The sequence below is a fragment of the Chlorocebus sabaeus genome, chromosome 11, assembly GCF_047675955.1.
Source record: "Chlorocebus sabaeus isolate Y175 chromosome 11, mChlSab1.0.hap1, whole genome shotgun sequence".
NCBI lineage: Eukaryota > Metazoa > Chordata > Mammalia > Primates > Cercopithecidae > Chlorocebus > Chlorocebus sabaeus.
The window spans coordinates 90,474,809-90,499,200 of NC_132914.1; the positions used below are offsets into that span (position 1 = coordinate 90,474,809).

General features: G+C 40.7%; 1 pseudogene; it reads right to left on the reverse strand.

Moving 5' to 3' along the window:
* LOC103239517 (uncharacterized) overlaps positions 1-7,807 on the reverse strand; it is a 34,604-nt pseudogene extending 26,797 nt beyond the window's left edge.
* Between the last annotated feature and the right edge of the window lie 16,585 nt (positions 7,808-24,392).

Consider the following 24,392-nt stretch of genomic DNA (forward strand, 5'->3'; position numbering starts at 1 on the left):
ACATTATCCTGCTCGTAGGACCATAAAAGACCCTGTTACTCACCAGGGAAGCCTCTTAAGATGAGAGGGAAGAGCTAGAAGAGCAAATTAAATCTCAACTTTTATTTTCTTCCTACTACTTACAAACATTGTAAGCTTTCTTATTATTTCTTATTTTCTGCCTCCAACCATTGGAAGGTAAGTTCTGCGAGAGGAAGGATTTCATCTCCCTCACCTACCTCTATATTCTCGGCACACTTAGAAGAGTGCCTGGCACAGAGAAGTTATATAATAAATGTTTGTTAAGTGAATGATTGATTTAACCCAGGTAAATACAACATGGATGTTTGCTACACAAATTTGATCCCGCTTAATGGTTAACTTTTTGTTTTTCCATTTTTTAAATAAGTTTCTACACTGTTAGAAATTTTTCAAATTTCTTGGCGAAAATACAGCATGCAAAAGGCTAGCTAGATTTTAATCTTGTCTAAATCAGGTCAGAAAAATCACTTTTATTCCAGAAAACACAAAGGGCAAAGTACAATGGCCAGAGCTACCTAACAGCTACACCCACCAGGTGTGCAAAGCGATTTAATATTGTCATTCAGACTCAGCTCTAATGAGCAATCTTGTTTATCTACAAAACTGTGAACAACCAGCTGCTAACAACCGGACATTGTCCCCAAGCCCAGCACACTTCATGTCACCTCTCGATGCACCTACAATCTAGGACCGTTATTAGAACTTCTAATAAGGACCACGATAGAACTGCTGAGAAATAAAGAAAAAAACGAATTTCATTGTATGCTTTAAAACTTTATGTTTAGTTATTTTAAGTATATGTTTTGTTCTGGTACACTTAGATTTGCAACTGAAAAGAGAAAGGCATATCAGAAAGAAGGTTTTGTTAAAGCAGGCTGATGAAGAAACCAATGATAGATGGAAAGCACAACTAATTTTTAGTTACCAGAGGAAGCAACAGAAAGTTTCTCCAAAAGAAAGAAAAAATAAAGAAAGCAGCAGCCAATTGGAGAATTACTTATTGTATTATGCCAATTAAAATGATAGTCAAGGGGCCAAGCACAGTGGCTCATGCCTGTAATCCCAGCACTTTGGAAGGCAGAGGTGGGTGGATCATTTGAGGTCAGGAGTTTGAGACTAGCCTGGACAACATAGTGAAACCCTGCGTCTACTAAAGATACAAAATTAGACAGGTTTGTTGGCGGGCACCTGTAGTCCCAGCTACTTGGGAGGCTGAGGCAGTTGAACCCAGGAGGCAGAGGAGGTTGCAGTGAGCCAGGGCACCACTGCACTCCCGCCTGGGTGACAGAGTGAAACTCCAGCTCAAAAAAAAAAAAGATAGTCAAGGGCTTCATGCCCCACGTGTCTCTCTCTTTTCGTTTTTGAGACAGAGTCTCACTGTGTTGACCAGGCTGGAGCGCAGTGGCTCAGTCTTGGCTTACTGCAATCTCAGCCTCCCAGGTTCAAGTGATTATCCTGCCTCAGCCTCCTGAATAGCCAGGACTACAGATGTGTGCCACCATGCCCAACAAATTTTGTATTTTTAGTAGAGATGAGGTTTCACCATGTTGGCCAGGCTGGTCTCGAACTCCTGACCTCAAGTGATCCGCCCCACCTCAGCCTCCCAAACTGTTGTGATTATAGGCATGAACCACCATGCCTGGCCCCACATATCTCCACAGAGTGAACATGACCACGATCTTTCTTAAAGCATCACCTTTCATAGTCTTTCAATATAGAGTTATGGACTTTACTTCAAACATTACCTCGTCTTCCACATTCAGCCATCAAAACCATTGAATACAACCTTTAAAACGTTTTGCAAGTTCAGCACTTCTCCATTCCATTGATACTGATTCAGACTCTGCTCCTCACTGCAATGAGCTGTTGTAACAGCCCCTGAATGATCTACTTGCCAGTGCTCTATTCTTGTGCTAATCCATCTCATGAAGCCACCAGGCTTCCCTCTGACCCAAACTCCCTGGCATACCATTTAAGGCTTTCACCCCAACTCACCTCTGAAATCCTCTTTTTTTTTTTTTTGAGATGGAGTCTTGCTCTGTCACCCAGGCTGGAGTGCAATGGTGCAATCTCAGCTCACAGCAACCTGCACCTCCCAAGTTCAGGCAATTCTCTACCTCAGCCTCCCGAGTAGCTGAGATTACAGGCGCCCACCACCATGCCTGGCTATTTTTTTGGTATTTTTTAATAGAGACAGGGTTTCACCATCTTGGCCAGGTTGGTCTAGAACTCCTGACCTCATGATCCACCCACCTCAGCCTTCCAAAGTGCTTGGATTATATGTGTAAGCCACCACGCCCAGCCTGGAATCCTATTTCTAGTCAGTCCTCCTGCAGCATATATTTTATGCTTTAGGCACAATTAGTAGATAGTGAGCTACATGAGTCTGAAGCCCAGTGGGACAATCTGGAGCAACTGAACATTTGTAAATAGAGTAGTTCATGATTTCTGTGGTGGATACTGTGATGTGCCACTCAGATCCTTCAAGACCATGATGCTCATTCTTCCAACTGCAGGGGAGTGCGGACTCACAGCTAAATCTCTCTCCAAAGAAGCTGCCTTACTCAAGCTCACATCCCCTCCACACTGGCAGCCCATATCCAGTGACTGGTTGAGGCAGAGCACAGAAGCCCAGACCCCTTGCCTTCATGGCTGATAACTCTGACGGGTGATCCCAGCTTGAGGACTCATCCCACGCCATGGGCTCTGTGTTGGCTGTATTATAGCTTACCTTCTCCTTCTGCCCAGTCCTGATTCCCTTACTTCCAAGGAACTCTTCCCTATAAAGCTCCTGCATAGAAATCTTAGGCACAGGGTCTGATTCCAGGAAACCTACCTAAAGTGGTTTTATTTACATTTTACTTGAAATATTATTATCTTATAAAAATGACTTGCTTTTTAATTAATGTTTATGCTTGACCATTTCAACTTTTTTAAGGTTTCAATTTAATTCAGAATGTTTAATTGAAAGGAAGGAACATCTATATCTCTTTTTTTTAAGTATTAATTCCTATCCAGCTCCACAATCAGATATTGCTTAAAATATCAGAGCCAGAACTCTGAAATCTGGCTCCATCGTTTCCCAGCTGTGTAACCGTCAGTAGGTTACACAGCCCCTCTGTGTTTCCATTTCCTCACCCATAAATTGAAGATAATAACAATAAAATGATCCTAAATAAACTGTTGGGAAGACTAAATGAGTTATCATATATAAAGCATTAAGAATGATGCTTAGTAAATATACATGTGCTAAAATTCATTAGGGTAACACTAGCTGCTATAACAAACAGACCTAAGATCGTCCAATGACTTGACTATATAATAGATATTTCTTCCTCATTTGTTTACATGGTTTTACAGGGACTATGTTAATAGATGCCCAGTTATCTTCAGTACATAGTTTCTCCATCCCAACTGGCCAGAAAAGGGAAAGAAAATGAAGGAGTATGTACCAGAGAATTCTATGGAGGTCATTCTTCCTGCTCGAATCCCATTGGCCGTCATTCTTCCTGCTCAAATCCCATTGGCCAGAACATAATCACATGGCCACACCTCACTGCAAAGGAGGCTGGGAAGTGTAGGCTAGACAATGGATTGTAATGACTAGCTGTCTATACAGCAAATTTTGCTGTACTGATAATTATTGTTATCATCTCATTATTACCAACTTTCAAGCTTGGGCTCTTATCTCCACTTACCTAGAATGTTGCAAAAGCCTCCTCACTGGTCCAACTCCAGGCTATTTGCCATCCCAAACCCTTCCTCCACAACAAACCCAGAGTTATTTATCTAAAATCCAAGTCTGATCTTGTCCCTCACCATCCTCCAACTTCAGTTTAATATCCTTCTGTGACCTCCCCACTGCCTCAGGTTCCAGTCAAGTCCCCTTCAGTGCCTTCATGACTCAGTCCCTCCACATCCCTTTAGTTCATCACCAAAATCCCCACCCACCTTGCAGCAGGTGTTTGTGATTTGACACCCACTTTGTGCCTGCAGCAGTGCTGGACACAGGCTATTCCAGTGAAGAAGGCGGGCGGGATCCCTGCCACATTTTAATAATGTAGCCAAAAAAACAAGTAAACAAATAAATATGTAATATTAAGCTATAAGGAGTGCAGTGAAGAAAGATACAGCGTACAAAAAAAAAAAAAAAAAAAAAAAAAAAAGGGAGTGGTGAGCTAAATGAACAGGGAGTAAATAACATCTTAAGTTTCACGTGCAAGTGACAGTCATTCTGCAGCAGGATACATTGTGGACTTTTTATATTCACTGTAATTATCCACACCCCTGAGACTGCATATTATAAAAGAGTGCTTATCATTGACCTATATTTGCATTCCTTTTAGCTTCTTTTATAGCTGTTATTCAGGGAAATAATATAGAGCACTAAAGATTGCCTAATGTGCTATTTGTGTGGGATGTTGAGAGAATGTCATTTGCTATTGCCCCACGGGGCAGCGACGGTACAAATGACTCAATTTTTTCCCTGCAACCTTCTTTGCAGGAAAATTCAACTAAAAATATTTAATAAAACCAAGTTTTACTCAAGTATGAAAAACTGTTCTTTTTTAAGTTCCCTGGGCTATGTTACTGTCACTGTGATAGCTTAAAAAGTATTACATATATGATGTTCCTGTCACTTTACTGGATTTAGGTTTTCAAATTCAGAGCAGGTGAAATTGAAGGTTTTCTTACAGAGGCTGTTCTTTTAACCAGGGTGATTTTCTCCCACCCGACTTAGCCATTTTTTAAATTTTTGTTTTTGAGATGGGAACTCGCTCACTGCAGCTTCAAACCCCCAGGCTCAATTAATCAATTATCCTGCCTCAGCCTCCCAGGTAGCTGGAACCACAGAAGGATGCCACCAAGCCCGGTTAATTTTTAAAATTTTTTTGTAGAGATGGGGGTCTCCCTATGTTACCCAAACTGGTCTCAAACTCCTGGGCTCAAGCGATCCTCCCATCTCAGGAAGGATCCTCACAAAGTGCTAGGATTACAGGTGTAAGCTACGGCAGCTGGCCCTGACCTAGATTTGTATTGGTCTCATATAAGCACATGCTATAATGTGAGATGCACATTAAACCATGAATTTCCTCTTATAATCCTTCTGTTAAAACACTGGAACGTTTTATTCAAAAGGATTTTTAAAAATAATCTAATTGTTGGCCAGGTGCAGTGGCTCACACCTATAATCCCAGCACTTTCGAAGGCCGAGGTGGGCAGATCACTTGGGGTCAGGGGTTCAAGACCAGCCCGGCCAACATGGTGAAATCCTGTCTCTACTAAAAATACAAAAATTAGCCAGGCATGGTGGCACACACCTGTAATCCCAGCTACTTGGGAGGCTGAGGCAGGAGAATCACTTGAAGTGGGAGGCAGAGGTTGCAGTGAGTCGAGATCATGCCACTGCACTCCAGCCTGGGTTGCAGAGCAAGACTCCATCTCAAAATAAAATAAAATAAAAATAATAATCTAATTTTTAAATAGTTGAGGAATCATTAAATAAAATGTGGAATATTATAAAGTCATCAAAACTCAAGTTTGTGGGGCCAAGCATGGTGACTCATGCCTGTAATCCCAGGACTTTGGGACGCTGAGATGGGAAGATTAATTAAGGTCAGCAGTTTGAAATCAGCCTAGGCAATATAGTGAGACTTTGTCTCCACAATTTAAAAAGAAGAAGAAGAAAAAAAAATTAGCCAGATGTGGTGGCATGTGCTTGTAGTCCCAGCTACTAGGGAGGTTGAGGTGAGAGGATGGCTTGAGCCAAGGAGTTCAAAGCTGCAATGAGCCTTGAACTTGATTGTGCCACTGAACTTCAGCCTGCGCAACAGAGCAAGACTCTGTCTTTAAAAACAACAACAAAACAGTTGTTGTAAAACACTTAAATACTTAATAGCATGGAGAAATAGTTGGGATATAAAACCAAGTGGAAATGGGAGAACATTTTTAAAAAGTGTAAAGAGTACAACTGTATCGGTCAGATTTAGAAAACCTAAAAGCATCTCAAAGAAGTCAGAAGAACAATAGTCTAGGACTGGCAGAGTAACTCACAAAACTGTTAGGATCCCAGAGCGTTCAACCTCACTACTACCCTATCCTCAGTGTGTGACTTCTAAACAATGGCCCAAGATGGCTGCTTGAGCTCCAGCTGGTATAGCCACATCCCAGCCATGGGATGAGAAGAAACAGGTGAGGAGGGCCATTGCCGTTTGTGATAAACAGAATAATGGCCTGCTGAAGATGCCCAGGTCCCAATGCCTGAAACCTGTAAATATGTCATCTTTCATGGAAAAAGGAGCTTTGCAGATGTGATGAAGTCAAATATCTTTTGATTGAGAGGTTATCCTGAATTATCAACGTGAATCCTGGATAATGTAATCACAAAAGTCTTTATAAAGAAGGATCAGATTCAGATAAGGAAAAGTGATCATGGAGACAGAGATAGTAATGTGAGCAGGGCGCTCTAAGTCAAGAAAAGCATGTAGCCTCTAAAAGCTGGAAAATGCAAAGAAACAGATTCTTCTCTTGATCCCCCAGAAGGAACAGCCCTTTCAACTCATTTTAGACTTCTGACCTTTAGAAAAGTAAGATAATAAATGTATATTGTTTTAATCCCTTAGTTATATGGCAATTTGTTACAGCAGAAATATGAAACTAATCCATTCTCCCTTAATTTACCAAGGAAGAAGATAAAATTGATAATGGGGCATAACTAATATATTCCGCCACAGTGTTGTCCTTTAAAAATGGGAATATATGACCAGCCTGGCCAACATGGTGAAACCTCGTCTCTACTAAAAATACAAAAAAATTAGCGGGGTGTGGTGGCGTGAGCCTGTAATTCCAGCTACTCGGGAGGTGAGGCAGGAGAATTGCTTGAATCCAGGAGGTGGAAGTTGCAGTGAGCTGAGATCTTGCCATTGCACTCCAGTCCGGATGAGAAAAAAGAAGGGGGGTGGGAAGGGGAACATATATTCCAAAAGAAAGGGGCTAATTGTGTTTTCCTAGAAGTCTTTGGTTGTAAATATGGAACCCCAATCCCAATTGTAGTTCAGGCTAGGAAGGGGAGGAGAAGTTTATTTATAACTTAGTTAAATGGCTCACCCCATTAAGGAACAAATGAAGGATAAAGTGTATACCCGTAACGCCTGTAACCAGGATTTGTCCAGCATGCTCTCTCATTCTATTCCCTCTGCTTTTCTATTTGCATTCATTCTCTTCTACTGAAGATGGACCTAATTCACATGATGAGAATCAAGGCAGTGGGCATCTCTGGGTCATTCAGTCCATCTTAAAGATCTTCACCTGATCATTCATTACTTCACCCAGTAAATGCTACATATTTACTGGGTCCCTACCATGTGCCAGGCTAGTGGGCAAGACAAACAAGTCCCTGGCCTCAGCCTGGTAGCTAATACAGATAGTAAACAAATGCACAAACAATATCTTCACAGATTATTTCAGGTGTGATGATGGAAATGTGCAGAGATAAAATACACAGCAACTGGGGAGACCATTCCAGAATGGATGGTCATGGAAAGCCTCTCTGAGGAGACATCCGAGACCCCAAAGATAAATAAGGCAGACTGAGGGGACAGTGAAGACTCCATGGTGATGTCATTGAACAACAAGAAAGGGAGTCATACCTGGAAAAAGGTGGGCAGATGGGGACAGGGAGAGCTGGGGCCGCAGCCAGATCTAGCAGCGTCTCGTGGATACATCTTGGTTTTCCCTTGACAGTCCCCCTTGCATCTGTTTTCCTTACATTCGTATTCACAGCCATCCCAGTTTGAATATCAGTCATATAGTCATCCTACACACGAACTACAGGAGTCAGGATTTTATCCTAAGAGAAATGAAAAGGTATTGAAAAGTTATAAGAAGAGCAGTGAAATGATCTCATTTTTATTCAGGATCCCTGGAAACCAGAGAATCAGCTAGTAGATGCAGGAAGTTCAATAAGTCAACATTCAGGACACTAAATTTTTTATTTATTTGTTTTTCTTACTTTGAAAAATTGTTATTTTTATTTTAGAGACGGGGTCTTTCTCTGTCACCCAGCAGCGGCGCCATCATAGTTCTCCGCAGCAGCCAACTCCTGAGCTCAAGCAATCCTCCCACTTCAGCTTCCCAAGCAGCTGGGACTACAGGTGCGCACCACCACGCCTGGCTAATTTTTTACACAGACAGGGTCTTGTTTTGTTGCCTAGGCTGGTCTCAAACCCCTGGGCTCAAGCGACCCTCCCGCCTGGGCCTCCCAAAGTACTAGGATTATACGCATGAGCCACGACGCCCAGCCTGAATTTTTTTAAATATAAGAAATCAATATAAAGACAAAATAAAAAATAGGTAAAATTTGTGCGTTTACCCTAAGGGATAGATACACTCTTATTATCCTCAGCTAATACACAGACCTTAATTCTACTGCTGATTTCCTTCCCACTTCTCTTCAACTCAGAAGCACTTTCTGAGGCAAAACATAGCTCCAGCTTCTGGTCTCATGGCAACTTGGCAGCACAAGGCTTCTAGGCTAAAATCCCAGCTTCCATGGATCCACGCTGTTTCAGTCACAAATATTTACCTTGCCTGGCTCCGCAGGCTAATTAAAGGGGTAGGCTCTGTTCTTCTTGGCTGTCCTCTAAATTGCTTTCAGAGGAAGAAGCAGTGGCGGGACCAGAATGGCAGCCCTATCACTCATCTCCACACAGTGACTACCTTACAAATATCCTGTTCAGATTAGAAAAGGGGTTTGCAGCCACACCCTTGCCTCTCTCCAGCTGGATCTGAAATTGCACCTCCCAACGATGATTTCCCCTGGAAGCTAACATTAGCCCCAGCCGTGTATTCGACTGACAGTGCCTCTGAAAGAGGGGCTCTCAGGATCAAATACTAATAGCTTATTATACCAGTTAGAACACAGTGTTTCACTGTGAATATTTACTTTTATTATAAAAATGACATATGCTTATTATAAACAATTCCAGGTGAAGAAAAGGTGGAAAGTTCACAAGGAATTTTTCTTCTGCTCCCACTCAGCCCCAGCACTGAACCAAAGACTGCCCTTCCTCTAGAAACTTTTGTTATCAGTTTCTGGCATTTTCTATGCATCCACAAGCAAATGGGGAGATACACACACACACACACACACATCTCTCTCTATATATATAGATATATATGTGTATATATATGGATATAAACACACACACAAACATACATAAACATATATATATGCATTTAAGTAGATCACCATAAAGGCTTTAAAGTGATTTCATAATAACAAGGAAGTCCACATTTGATAAACCATGAAGTGGAATCATGTAGTTCCAGTCAGAAAAGGGCTTGGCCCTTTCTACAAAGCTGAGTCGCTGGGTGAATCCTGGTTACAACTCACAACTGAGTCAAGAAGCCAAAACCAAACTGCCAGGCCCAGGAAGCAATCAGAACATGAGGTGAGGTTACAATTCTGAAAACAGATACTCAAAGCCTGGGCAAGGGAGGGAAATCAATGGAGAAGGTAGAAATACACTCTGAAAGGCAAGGGACTGAGAACGCTGGGTCTAGTCAGAAGGGGAGATGATATGATTTGGCTGTGTCCCCACCCAAATCTCATCTTGAATTGTAGTTCCCATTATCCCCACTTGTCGTGGGAGGGACCCAGGGGTAGGTTATTAAATCACGGGGGCAGGTTTTTCCCCATGCTATTCTTGTGATAGTGAATACGTTTCATGAGATCTGATTGTTTTATAAAGGGCAGTTCCCCTGCAAATGCCCTCTTGCCTGCTGCCATGTAAGACATGCCTTTTGCTCCACCTTCACCTTCTGCCATGATTATGAAGCCTCCCCAGTCATGTGGAACTGTGAGTCCATTAAACCTCTTTTCCTTTATAAATTACCCAGTCTTGGGTATTTATTATAGCAGTGTAAGAACAGACTAAACAAGAGAGAAAGCACCCCAGGGTTTACTGTCATCATTGGGGTGATGAGTAGGGAGCAAAAGTGGAGAAGTGACAACTTGAGTTTGCCTTACAGGAAAAAGCAAAGATATCACTGGAAAAACAGAACACACCCATAGACAAGGTAAGAGGAGACAAGGAGCTCACAGGGGCTGGGGCTGGATGGCATCTACCTGGGAGGCAGTCTCCCTCTGCCTCCTCTTTGAGAGACTTCTAATAATACTATAAGTTGCCTTTCAGCTTGCTTTTGTTTGCTTGCTTGCTTGTTTTAATATGGTAAAATGTGTATGTAACATAAAATTCACCATTTTAGCCAATTTTTTAGTGTATAGTTGAGTGGCATTAAGTATGTTCACAATGTTGTACAACCAGCACCACCATTCATCTCCAGAATTTTTTCATCTCCACAAACTGAAACTCTGTCCTCATTAATAACTCCCTATTCTCTATCATATTAGTTCATCTTCATACTGCTATGAATAAATATCTGAGACTGGTTAATTTATAAAGAAAAAGAGGTTTAATGGACTCACAGTTCCACATGGCTGAGGAGGTCTCACAATCATGGCAGAAGGCAAAGGAGGAGCAAAGGCATGTCTTACATGGTGGCAGGCAAGAGAGCATGTGTAGGAAAATTGCCCTTTATAAAACCATCAGATCTCATGAAGCTTATTCACTATCATGAGAACAGCATGGGAAGAACACACCCCCGTGATTCAATTACCTCCCACTGGGTCCCTTCCACAACATGTGGGGATTATGGGAGTTACAATTCAAGATGAGATTTGGGTAGGGATACAGCCAAACTATATCACCTACTTCTCTCAGCTCCTGGCAATCACCATTCTAGTTTCTGCTTCTGTGAATTTGACTACTCTAGGTACTTCATATAACTGGACTCACACAGTATTTGTGCATTTTTGACTGGCTTATTTCACTTGGCATAATGTCTTCAAGTTTCATCTATGTTGTAGCATGTGTCAGAATTTCCTTCCTTTTTACAGCTGAATAATATTCCATTGTGTGGATATACCACATTTTATTTATTCATTTATTAGTTGATGGACACTTTGATTACTTCAACCCTTTAGCTATTGTGAACAATGCTGCTATGAACATGGGTGTACTTTCAGGTGCTTTCCCAAATGAAATATTCTAAGCCATGAAAGATGAACAGGGTTTTTCTAAGCAGAAGACATTCCCAAGTGAGGGAAAGTGTGGTGTGAGGTAGCATGGCTTGTTCAGTGAAAGGTAGGAGGCCCCGTGAGGCAGTGATATGAAAGAGGGGAAGAGTGACAAGTGAGATAAAAAATGTGGGTCAGGCCATTGAAGTTAAAAATACAAAGAAGAATAGAACATATTCACCACCTAGTTGTGCTGTGTCTTAATATCTTGCCCTATTTACTCATTTTTCAAAGAAATACATTATTACAGATACAATTGATCCTTCCTGCAAAATCCCTCATCTCATTCTTTCATTCCCCTTCATAATGGTAACCATTTTCCGGAATTTTAAATTTATTTTTTCGTGTTTTATAAATTTACAACGTATATGAACCATGTCATGTTTTGCATACTTTTAAATTTTATATGAGTGGCATCATACTCTGTATATATCTATTTCCAACTTGCTTTTTTAAATCAACATTATGTTATAGGGTTTTACTTAGATTATTTCATATTAATACTCCATAGTATAAATATTTTACACTGTATTTTTGCTCCGCTACAAACACTGCAGCAATAAACATTCTTGTATATGTTCCTTGTTTATATGGCTATGACTTTAGGCTGTGGACCTAACAGTCTCAATTTGTAAAGGTAGATTGCTCTTCAACTAAGTAGTGGTATCAATTTACACCCCAACAAATGGGGTTCACTTGTTCCCATTCTGCCACATCCTTAACAACAGTGAGAATTGCCAAATGTTTAAATTTAACAAGTTGATAAAATAGAAGATAGTTAAGAACTCAGATTTTAGAGTGAAATCACTGGTATTCAAATGCTGACTTTACTGTTTGCTGGTTGTATGACTTCAGCCCTACTTTATCTCTTTGGAAGAAGAAAGAGATTATAACACCTACCTCATGCACCCATTGCCAGGAATATGTGTGTTAACATATGCAAAGCATTTGGAATAATATATAGTTAATGCTCAGTAAAGCCTTTAGAATAATATACAGTGAGTGCTCAATAATGAGCCCTCTTTTAACATTTTGAATTGGCCATTCAAATCTTATCTCCTGTGAATTTCCTATTCCTTTCCTTACCCTAGGATTTATCATTTTGACTTGTAGGTATCCTTTAACTATTCTGAACAATAATAATTTATTTGTGGTTATATGTTGGAAATATCTTCTTTTAGTCTGGCTTGTCTTTTTCATTTTTATGACATTTTTTGTTAAGAAGTTTTAAATTGGAATATAGTCAATATATCATTCTTCGTATTCTTTTATCTTTTGTTTAATCAATCCTTCTCTTCAGTGCAGTCATACAAATACTCTTCTATATTTTATTTGTAAAAGTTTTTAAAGTTGTTCTTCACATTTAGGATTTTATGATTTAATCCACGTCGAATTTAATTTTGTGACTAGTAGGAGGTAAGGAGTTTTTTCAATCACTTCTCTATATGAGAAACCAAATATTGTGATATCATTAATGAATTTGTAATGTCATTTTTTTCATGTTATTTCTATATATGAATAGGTCTGGTTTTAGGCTCTGTATTCCATTACTCTATTTTGGGGGGTTTTTGTCTTTTTTTTTTTTTTTTTGCCTACAACAAACATTTCTTTCTTTTTCTTTCTTTCTTTCACTTTCTTTCTTTCTTTCTTTTTTGCCTACAACAAACATTTCTTTCTCTTTCTTTCTTTCACTTTCTTTCTTTCTTTTTTTTTTTTTTTTTTTTTTTTTTTTTTTTTTTTGCCTACAACAAGCATTTCTTTTGGTTGGTTAGTTAGTTTGTTTTGAGACAAAGTCTCATTTTACTGCCCATGCTGGACTGCAGTGGCTTGATCATAGCTCACTGCAACCTCAAACTCTTAGTCTCAAGCAATCCTTCTGCCTTAGCCTCCTTAGTAGCTGGGACTACAGGTGCACTTCACCTTGCCCAGCTAATTTTTTTATTTTTTGTAGAGATGGGATCTCACTATGTTGCCCAGGCTGGTCTGGAACTCCTGGCCTCAAGTGATCTTCCTGCCTTAGCTTCCCGAGTAGCTGGGACCACTGGTACATGCCACTGCACCTGCTAATTTTTTTTTTTTTTTTTTTTTTTAGAGACAGGGTCTCCCTTGTTGCCCAGGCTTTCACTGTCTTAATTACAATAACTTTAACATTCATCTTGATATGCTAGGTTATTTCATTACCACTTTGGTTGAGCTAAGAATTCCCTTTCCTGTCTGGTTCCAGGTCCAAGTTGGCCAACAGAAGACCTTGTGTGAGACTTTGGGATGTGGAAGTGAAGGGGAGTCCTTTACTCTGTGAAGCTCTTCACAGTTAGATGGGGTAACAGACACAGAAGTATCCAACAGATTCCAACTTGCCCTTGTTCTCCTCTGCTTTGCATCCTGCTCTTCTTCCCAAATTCTGGTCCTGCAGCCTAAGACCTACTACCAGATACTTGGCTAAGAGCCACAGAGGAGGTGGCTTCACAAAGGCAACAGCTTCACACAGACATCTCCATGAGTTCCCTCTGCAGGACAAACTCAGTAGTTGGATGTGTAGTTGGCTTCTTAAATTTTCTGTAAACTCTGACTTGTCCACTTATGCCAGTGCTCTCAGAAGATGGTTTAGACTCTTCTCTGAGCTCCCAGCTTCTTCTTAGAGATTTTTATCTCCCCAGCTCCTCCCACAATTGGATAAGGTCTGCTTTCTAGACTAAATCCCATGTCATAACAGTCTTTGTGGTTCTAGTTCCTTGATTGAACCCTGACTGACATATTTGATAGGTTAAAGTGAGCCTTCCTATCTTGGTCTTCTACAAACTTCTTGGTCCTTTGGTCTTGCACATGGCTTTTTAAATCATCTTGTCAAGTATCCAAAAAAAAAAAAGTGGGATTGTTTTGAATTAATTAAGGAAGAACTGACTTTTTATAATATTTAATATTTTAAAAATTATTTATTGATGTTAATGTTATCTTTATATTAATATTGTGCTTTATACTAATATTGTACTTAGTAACTTGTTGATTTTTTATGTTAGCTCCAATTGCTTGTCTGTATTTTCCCTTAGACTCTATGAAGGCAATTTCTGTAAATAGCGATTGTTTTGTTTTGCTTTTACAATTAGTATGTCTTCCTTTTCCTGCCTCACTGTTCAGCTAGAACCCCCTACATTTTTCTTTACTGTCCTTGTCTTATTTTGGATTCAAGTTTATGTCAGTCTAACAAAATGAGCTTTGGGGTACTCTCTGGAATAGTGTATATAAGATTGGGATTATATATTCCTTGAAAATCTGGTAAAACTCACCTGTAAAAAATTATTTGTGGCCAGGCATGGTGGCTCACTCCTGTAATCCCAGCACTTTGGGAGGCTGAGGCTGGAGGGTCACTTGAGGTCAGGAGTTCAAGACCAGCCTGGTCAACATGGTGAAATCCCCGTCTCTACTAAAAATACAAAATTTAACCAGGTTTGGTGGTGGGTGCCTGTAATCCCAGCTACTTGGGAGGCTGAACCAGGAGAATTGCTTGAACCCAGGAGGCAGAAATTGCAGTGAGCCGAGACTGTCTTTAAAAAAAAAAAAAATTATTTGTATGTTATTTCATAATATAGGTAGCTATAATCATTGATGTAATATCTTTCAGGATCATAGAATTTAGGTTATTTCTTCTTAAATTTATATTGATTATTGTTTCCTGGAAGTTAACCATTTTGTATATCTTCTGAGTTAATTGACATAAAGTCATACCTGATTGTCTCTTGTTAACTGTTTTAATTTCTGGTATATTTGTTGTTGTGTCCCTTTCTAATTCACAATTTCAATATTGCTTTGAATGTCTTTTGTATGTAACATAATGCTGAAACTGGCTGTAAGAAAGCCCAGTTTTAAATCGTTTTAATAACCAATTCTTCCAAAAACCCAGAGTTGTGAATAGGAATAGAAACAGAAATACCACTAAAACTACTGCTGTATAACTTCTACCTACCATCCCTAATTCTTCCCTTGGGAGTCACATAACCTCCAATGTGTACTTCTACATACTCCTTAGAAATTGTTACTCTTAAGTAAATCCAAAGTGGTGGTATTTTGTTCAGTCCGTTCAAAAAACAAAAGACAATACATATCTCTCCTGAAATACATCTTTTGCAGTTTAAGGAGTCTCCGTTTCTGAAAGGTACTCAAACACTCTGCATCCCAAGTTCTTTGCTAGCACTCCTTTCTGATGATCTGTCCCCAGGCGTCAGCGTCTGGAACTGAGTCCTTTAGTCCAAGTGTAGTCGGACCAACACGAGGAGAATGAATCTAAGACTATCCTCTCACTGGACCATTCCCTTCACACTTCCTAAAATACATTTCTTGCTTGTTCGCACACTGTTGACTCATGTTAATTTTGTAGTCAAACAAACATTTGAGTCTTTTTGACACATGCTGTTGAGGAACTTTTATCCCCAAGTAATAAAAGAAGACTCCATTATATAACTCCCTAGTCTACAGACTTCCAAAGAGAATTTAAAACATGTTTGGGCCTTGAGCAAAGCACTGAGATTAAAAGTTGAGGGTGAAGGAGTAGCAGACAGTACTATCCTCGGCAATTAGAGGAGGAGTTCCTTCTTTATAAAGGAAGGCATATCAGCTGGGTTATACCATAGTCCAATTTCCACAAACAGGGAAGGAAAGAATTCCCATTTACTGAGTAATGACTGGGCACTAAGTCTAGGTTAGATGCTTTATGTGTCTCTATCTCAGCTTTCGTGCTGATAACATCATTGGGTCAAGGTGCAGTGTAAATAAAGAAGGATGTAAATAAATGCTAGGTAAAGTTATTCCCATTTTATGTATGAGGAAACAGAAATTCACAGCATGACTTGCCCCAAATAATACAACTAAAAAGTCTTGGGGACCTGTTCAACTTCTGCCCTCTCAGCCAGGAATGAATGACTGCGAGCAGAGGGGAGGCAGCAGGCAACAAGAGCAATTGTATGACGATTTGTGGTTTAATGAAGGACAGGACTTTCACCTACCTTAACTCTATTGGATCACCGGCTCCACCTACCATAAGAGGCTGATTCTCACAACGGCCTCTTATGGTAGGTGGAGCAGGTGATACAATCTTTATTTTACAGGTAAAGATTACAGAGCTCAGAGAACTGAGGAACCTACCCAAGGTTGCCCAGCTAGCCAGTGGTAGAGACACTTCGACCGCTGGCTTTCTAACAGCAAGCACCTCTTTTGGCAGCAGGTATGGGGCAAGGAGAACAGCAGGGGCCTGGGGCAGGTGTTGACAGATCAACATGGACATGGGGAAAGAAAGCCCAAAACCCCTCACCAAGAAAATGTAATGCTCTGTTATTTATTTTGTTTTTTAAATCTTCTCAAGCCTTTGAGATGCACAGAAGAGGCCTGGTGTGGTGGCTCACGCCTATAATCCCAACACTTTGGGAGGCCAAGGCAGGTGGATCACTTGAGATCAGGAGTTCGAGACCAGCCTGGCCAACATGGTGAAACCCCATCTCTGCTAAAATACAAAAATTTAGGCAGGCATGGTGGCTGGCGCCTGTAATCTTAGCTACTTGGGAGGCTGAGGCAGAGAACTGCTTGAACCTGGGAGGCAGAGGTTGCAGTGAGCCAAGATCACACCACCGCACTCCAGCCTGGGCTACAGAGCGAGACTCCATCTAAAAAAAAAAAAAAAAGAGGCACAGAAGAAAGCAAGCCAAGTGTATTAGTCTGTTCTCATGCTGCTAATAAAGACATACCTGAGACTGGGTAATTTATAAGGAAAGGGGCTTAATGGACTCACAGTTCCACATGGCTGGGGAGGCCTCATCATCATGGTGGAAGGCAAAGGAGGAGCAAAGTCACGTGTTACATGGCAGAAGGCAAAAGAGCATGTGTGGGTGATCTCTCCTTTATAAAACTGTCAGATCTCATGGGACTTATTCACTATCATGAGAATAGCACAGGAAAGGCCTGCCCCCATGAATCAATTACCTCCCACCGAGTCCCTTCCACGACACATAGGATTTGGGTGGGGACACAGCCAAAGCATATCACCCAGGTTGATGACAGAAGCAGCAGAGGTGCCTAAGACAGAACACATCACTCCTTCTGCCACAAGCATGAGCTGGAAATGCCTCCAGTCAAGTATCCTCAGAACAATCGTTTTCCCAGCTATTTAAACTCCACTTAAGTCAAGCCCACCAGCTTATTCCAGGCCAGGCTTTGCCTGCTAATTAACAATTCACCTGCTGGTTACTAGTTCCTACAGGGCCTCAAGTGAGACCAAATCCCCCAGCTGGGAGGTCCTCTTTTTTTTTCCAGCACTGCTAATTCAGATCTATTGCCCGTCTCAAGCCTGGCTGAGAAGTTGTTCCCCTAACAATCCCTTAGTTGCACCAGGGATTCTAGATGCCCTCAAAATTCAAGCCAACATTCATTATCTGTCAACAGGTGGTGGACATGTAGTTTTATGATTGCACTCAAGTTCCTCCGAGTTTTGTTTTTTCAACCAAGACAGACATTCAGAAATCCATATTTCCTATAGAGGATTTAAGAAATAGAAAAATGAAATTTAAAAAAAGAGATAAAAGACATTAAGAAATCCAGAAGCAGAAACACAACTTCTCCAGTATTTTCCAAGCCTGGCTATGGATCAAATTCACCCAAGCACCTTAAAAGAATATACAGATACAGAAAGGATTCTGCAGCAGAGAACCACGTTAAACATTACTTGGATGCCATCAGCAAAATGCAGACTCTGTTTAAAAAAAAAAAAAAAAAAAAGAGAGATGAAGGAAGATAAAGGGAAAACTTATACATTAAAAGAGACTTAAACATAAAAACCAATGTGATGTTTGCACTTAGTTGGTTCCCATTTCAAACAAACACAAGGTAAAAACAGACAAATGAAAAAAGAAAATTTGGGACATTTGGGAGACAATTAAAATTTTGAACACTGGCTATATGATGATATTAAAGACTTCTTATTATTTTTGTTAAGATGTAATAATGGTATTGTGGTTATATTTTGAAAAGATTTCATATCTTGTAGAGAAATGTACTGAAATATTTTTGGCTAAAATGATGTGTCTAGGAATTGCTTCAATATGAAGGAGAGTGAGTAGAAATCCAGATGAAGCAGGAATAGCTATCAGTCGGTAATTTTTATATCTGGATGTTAGGTTCATGGAGGCGAGTGGGGTTCGTTATACCTTTTGTTCTACTTCAGTATTTGTTTGAAATTTTCTATAATAAAACTTTAATCTCCCCAGGTTTGTGAATTATTCTATTTCTTTTATCCTCATCCTTTAACACACCTGTATACATGGAACTTCCTGTGTAAAATGTTTATTCAGTGTTTACTCCCCAGAGGAGAAGCAAAGAGGAAGTAAGAGTAGGGTATTTTTGAACTGTGTACAAATACAACCAGTTTCAGACCCTTATATATGATCTATACTCATTCTAGACTGAGCCACATAGAAGAGCTATTCCTGAAGTCAGATCAGCCTGGTTACCTGTAAAAGACTAAAAGACTAAACTAAAACAGTCTTTTTTTTCTTCTGTGGAAGTACACATGTGTGCTTGCAGGTGTACGTGTACTGAATGGCTGTCATGTACCTTTGTGCAGGCTGTGCACTGCACAAGGTTGTCACATCTAAGGGGGCATGCTTCACCTCATCAATACATTGTAGATCTATATATTTATTGTGACAACAGTCTTGTAAGTGGCAGCAAAATGTCTTCTAACAAAATTGGTATTTTTGGTAACTTTCTAAAAGATGGAAGCAACAATATCTTAAAGTAGCGGTGTCTTTTCTAATTATGTGCTTATGGTATGAGCTAGCAGTGGACCTGAACTGACTGTCTTGCTTGAGTTTGAATCTCTTTACTCACTGAGTTTGTTATTTATTAGCCCTGAGTTCAAGTTTCTTCGTCTGTAAAATGGGATGGTAATATTATGTACCCTGAGAGCACTGTTCAGAGCATTACATGCATAAAGACAGTATCTGGCCCATAGGAAGCCTTCAAAAAGTGTTAGAGTGAGCTATTACCATATCTGTTCACCCATATCAAATTTTATAGGTGTCGGTATGTTGCATTATTTATAAACTCAACTAATACATTTTGCAGTAGGCTGAAAAAACTGTCTCCATTAGTTTATGAATCCAAACTATTTTAAAAAGAGAATTTTCCCCTAACCATCAGTTCTGAAAAATGCAGGGAAGCTCAAGCTGCAGGTAAGCAGCCGGGGTTTCTAAGCTTCTCTGCGCACAGAAGCTGTGTGCGTATGCTAATGAGGAACCCTTTGAAGAAAAATGCTGGGGTTTTTCCATCGCTCTAACTACTTGGCTAGTAAGCCTGTAATGATGGGAAAAGACCCAGTGGGAGTTGCCAGCCACAAAAGGGGTTTTACCCCACAGGCAGAATAGAGTCGAAATGCTTCAAGAGGTTAAAGTCTATTTTTAAAAGGAAAGAACACAGAGTATGCCTTTAACTTGGTGTTAAAAATAAACTCAGCCTCCTCCTCTGCGTTTCCCACCCTCTCCCACTGTCCTTCCGTCCCCTGCACTGCCCTGCCCTGCCCTAAAGGAAAGAAAGAGTGCTTGTGTTTCATTTTTATTCTTCTCATGCGCTTTTCTTGCATTATTATTTGTTTACTCTTAGCCAAACTTGGTTTTCCGTTCACAAAACAAGTTGCATTTTTCTCTTAAAAATTCCTCAGGGACCCCCAGGAAGCAAGATGGATATCAATTAGAACCAGCCCATGTCAGGATGAGTAAAAGATTAGCACGGAGATAAGCAAAGTGGAGCCCTTACAGCATCCCTCGTGCCTAGAAAGTATCTGCAGGGGACGTTGTTCAAGCAAGAGGGCCTTTTGTTTGTTTGTTTGTTTGTTTATTTTTGAGATGGAGTTTCGCTCTTGTTGCCCAGGCTGGAGTGCAGTGGCGCCATCTCAGCTCAAGGCAACCTCCACCTCCTGGGTTCAAGAGATTCTCCTGCCTCAGCCTCCCAAGTAGCTGGAATTACAGGCGCCCGCCACCACGCCCGGCTAAGTTTGTATTTTTAATAGAGACGGGGTTTCTCCATGTTGGTCAGACTGGTCTCGAACTCCCGACCCCCATGATCCTCCTGCCTCGTTTTCCCAAAGTGCTGGGATTTGAAAGCTTTTTCATATTGGGGTAAGTCCAGACCCTTCCTGAGGCATGACTAGACATAGAAACACTACTTTGCTGAGCTGGTTTCAATAAATTTCATTCAGCAGCCATAAAATTAAAATAGATCGATGTGACAGTTTTTGTTCATTAAAAGCTAATCTGTGTGGCAGAAAAAGTGCCAGCTGGAGTGGATAATCTGGATTTCTTATTGTATATAGATGGCGGAGGGATTTCAAGACCCCAGTTGGAGCCAAAGTTGGTGAAGGACAAGGAGACCCAGGCGTGTGCATAGTACTACAATTTCACTGGAGGGAAATGTAAGAGATGAAGGGGTGGCTGGAGGCTTAAGACCCTGTTTACTTAAAAATATTTTTTTAAAAAAAGAAAAAGTAAGACAGTCCTTAGGCAATATAAGATAAAGGAAAAAACAGCAAAAATCATTTTAAGAAATAAAATTCTGCCAACGTGGTGGTAAACACCTGTAATCCCAGCACTTTGGGAGGCCAAGACGAAAGGATCACTTGAGCCCAGGAGTATGAGACCAGCCTGGGCAACATGGCGAAACCCCATCTCTACAAACATACAAAAAGTAGCTGAAGGTGGTGGCGTGCACCTGCAGTACCAGCTACTCTGAGGGGGTTGGGGAGGCTGAGGCAGCGGGGATGGCTTGAGCAGGGTAGAGAGAGACAAGGAAGAAGGAAGGAAGGAAGGAAGGAAGGAAGGAAGGAAGGGAGGGAGGGAGGGGAGAAAGAGAGAACAAGAGAAAGAAAGGAAGGAGGGAAGGAGAGAGGGGAGGAAGGAAGGAGAGAGAAAGAGGAAGGAAGGAAGGAAGGAGAAGGAGGAAAAAGAAAAGAAAAGAAGAAAGGAAAGAAAAAGCTCTAGCTGGGTGTGGTGGCTTGTGCCTGTAGTCCAGCTATTGAGCAGGCTGAAGCAGGAGGATCGCTGGAGTCCAGGAGTGTGAGGCCAACCTGGGCAAAGTAGCAAGACCCCATCTCTTTAAAAAATTAGAAAACAAAGTTCTTGTCTAGGATTGGCCTCTAACTTGCAGCATGACCTCAGTCCAGTGATTTTCTTCCCTACAATTTCTTTTTCACAAAATCAGATTCCTCTCTTGTTAGACCTGTTCTTTAATAGGAATATATAATTGATAAATTACATATAATTGATAACAATAAGATATTACATCAGAGCGCTTAATAAGTGAAAATCACAGTACAAATGCATGCTTAAACACTGTTGAAATTTAATGAAGTAATTTTGACACATGTCTAGAAAGTCAGAAGGGAAATTTTATTACTAAAGGTTGAGTTTGAGCCAATTGTTTTCCAGTTTTCAAGAACGTGAAGCAATGTAGTACAAAAGCCTGCCTAGGGACCCTAGCACCTAACCCAATATGCTTTAACAAATGAGTAAAGGAAGAATGCCAAGATTTCCAGCCTGCAAAGCTTCGCCTCTGGGGAATCTATGGCCTTCTTGCAAGGGATCTTCTAGTTTATAAGCTCACCAATGTAATTTGAGATCCAGTGAAAATGCTATTTTCACCATATGTATATGGCACCATTTTCAAATGTATGTAGATTGGTTGTGACTAATAAAATACATTAAACAAATTATAAATTTATCATTTGTATATGTATTAATAAAATACAGATTCATTTAAAACATTACCAAAATTGAGTCAATTGTCAACATCTATTTCTTGATCAACCAATTCTAAAACTATAATTTCTTCCAGCTGGGAACTCTGGAGTTTAATATACTATAGCTTTCTGTCATAAATTCATCTCTGCTGGATTAGTTAATTCTAGAAAGTGATGGAACATTGATACTTTGAGTTACTTGAGTGCCAGTAACTCAAAGTGCTTCACTAAAGCAAAACCAGGAATCAAGTCTGTGATTAAAAACATTTGAGTCAATAACTATTTATTTACCTATTTGTGTTGTCCTGAGAAGGCTTGAGGATGGCTTACCAAGATGCACACAATTCAGCAAGATACAATCAGTTAAATAAAAGTGATGAGGGAAAAAGATAGGATAGAAAAATGAGTAGCAGGGCTGTGGTTAGGCCATAAAAGGTGTTCTGTGAAATCCCACATTCTTCCAGTGCTGGCCTATTTGGCTCTGCCCTTTTTAAGTAGCCAAAGGGAAGAAGAAACCATTATTAGATACATAACTCATATTATCTGTTAATAAATATACATCAGCTTCTTACAAGATGCCCAGCTCTTTCTGCTGGAAAGATGAGAGAAACTTCAAGAAATGGCAGCATCCCCAGCAACATACCAGTTGCAACAGATCAAAAGCTCAGTTTTAGCCCATGTCCTCATGCCAAAGCCAGATTCAGTAACTCAGTTTTTATAGACTTTCTCTAATGATGAAAAGGTACTTTTCCAACACTCAGTGAAAATGATCTTTTCCCTCTTGTTTAAGTGGGGAAACAGGCAGAGAAGAGCGAATTGCTTCCACTTCATATACTAGGTCAATTGCTAAGATAAAAGTATAAGTAATTTGTCGTAGGTAGATATAATTACCTCCAGATGTGCATTTGCAGATTATATTATGATTATGAAGCACTCTTGAGAACTCCTTAATGGTGTAATGGTGACCTTTTACTCCATTTCATTTTCTCTTCCAATCCCCGATGCAATTTTCCTCACTCTGACTCTTATCCTCTTGCCTTGGTCACCACTGAGCACTCGAGGACATACAAAATAGATGGCCTCCACAAAGCGGAGGTCCAGGGGAAGCCATCACAGAGATGGATGAAATGGCAGAGCTGGAACACTCGGGCATGCACTATGGAGATGGCCTGGAATGAGTTTCTGAAGAGAGGCTGGGCCTCCAGCACCTCACTGCTGACCAAGAAGTCCAGAAACACGTCTGTACAACTTCTACTTCCATGGCACCAGCAAATCACCAGGCCATTTAATAATTCATGAAGCAAATATATACTGAGTGCCTTCTAAGGCACCAGGTGCTGAGCCTGTGCTAGAGAATCAAAGGCAAAAAAGGCACAGGTGTGTCCCCATAGAAACTGTAGCTTAGCTGGAAGAGAGTCCATCACACAGGAATTTTAATATGGCATACACACGTTGACTCTGGAATCAAATTCTTGAATCCTACTCCCACTTTTGCTATGTAAGTCAAACTCTTGAGGCTTCGGTTTTATCATCTGTAAAATGGAGATAGCAACTACCTTCTAGAGAAAGAGCCTAGAACAGTGCTGGGCAGAGTTCCCACGCCCAGACCACTGCTTTCTCCTGGGATCCTTATCTCTGTAAGAATGACCAAAATTTACTGTGCTTATGATATTCCAGGCAGTATTCAAAATATTTGAAGTGTGTCAATTTATTTTCCCTTTATCGTAGCCCCATACAGAGGATATCACTATTATTTCCATTTTACACATCTGAGACTCAGTGACTCAGTGCCTGGCCCCAGGTTCTCAGAACGGCAGTGTACATCAGTGGTTAAGTGGACACACTCTGGGGCCAAACTACTTAGATCTTGCAACTTAGAAGTTGTCAGAGCTTGGAAAAAGTAATGAACTTCTCTGAGCCTATCTGCTACCTGTTTCTCTCAGTTTGTTCCCCATCTTTACCGCGACCTCTGCAGACTACATTTTCCCAGGCTCCTGCCAATGAGTGTCTGGTTAACTTAGCCAATGGGAAGCAGTGGTGGAGCTTAGCAGTAGGAGGAGGGAACATCAGGGTACTTAAGCCCTTCTCAGTTTGGGGTGGCTGCTCTGATAGTGGCTGCGCCTCCTCTAGAGCTCCAGTTCCCGCTGGGCAGTCCCAGTGCCTCACCTCTGGTGACATCCCCACTTCCTTCTGTCCCTCCAACCTGGAGCAGCAGCTTCCTACTGTTTCTCATCTTTGGATTGTCTTGCAACCTCCATTTGTTTTTTGTGTTCTTGCAACAGCCTTGTAGTCAGAGCCCTGTGTCAAACTTCCTCTGGTGAACTACTAGAGTGGCAGATGCACTGTGCTTCAACAGTCTCATCTGCTAAGTGGAAATAATAATTGTGTCTACCTCATGCGGTTTTTTCAAAATTAAATGAGTTAATATATTTAAAGTGCTTGGGACAAACCATGGCACAC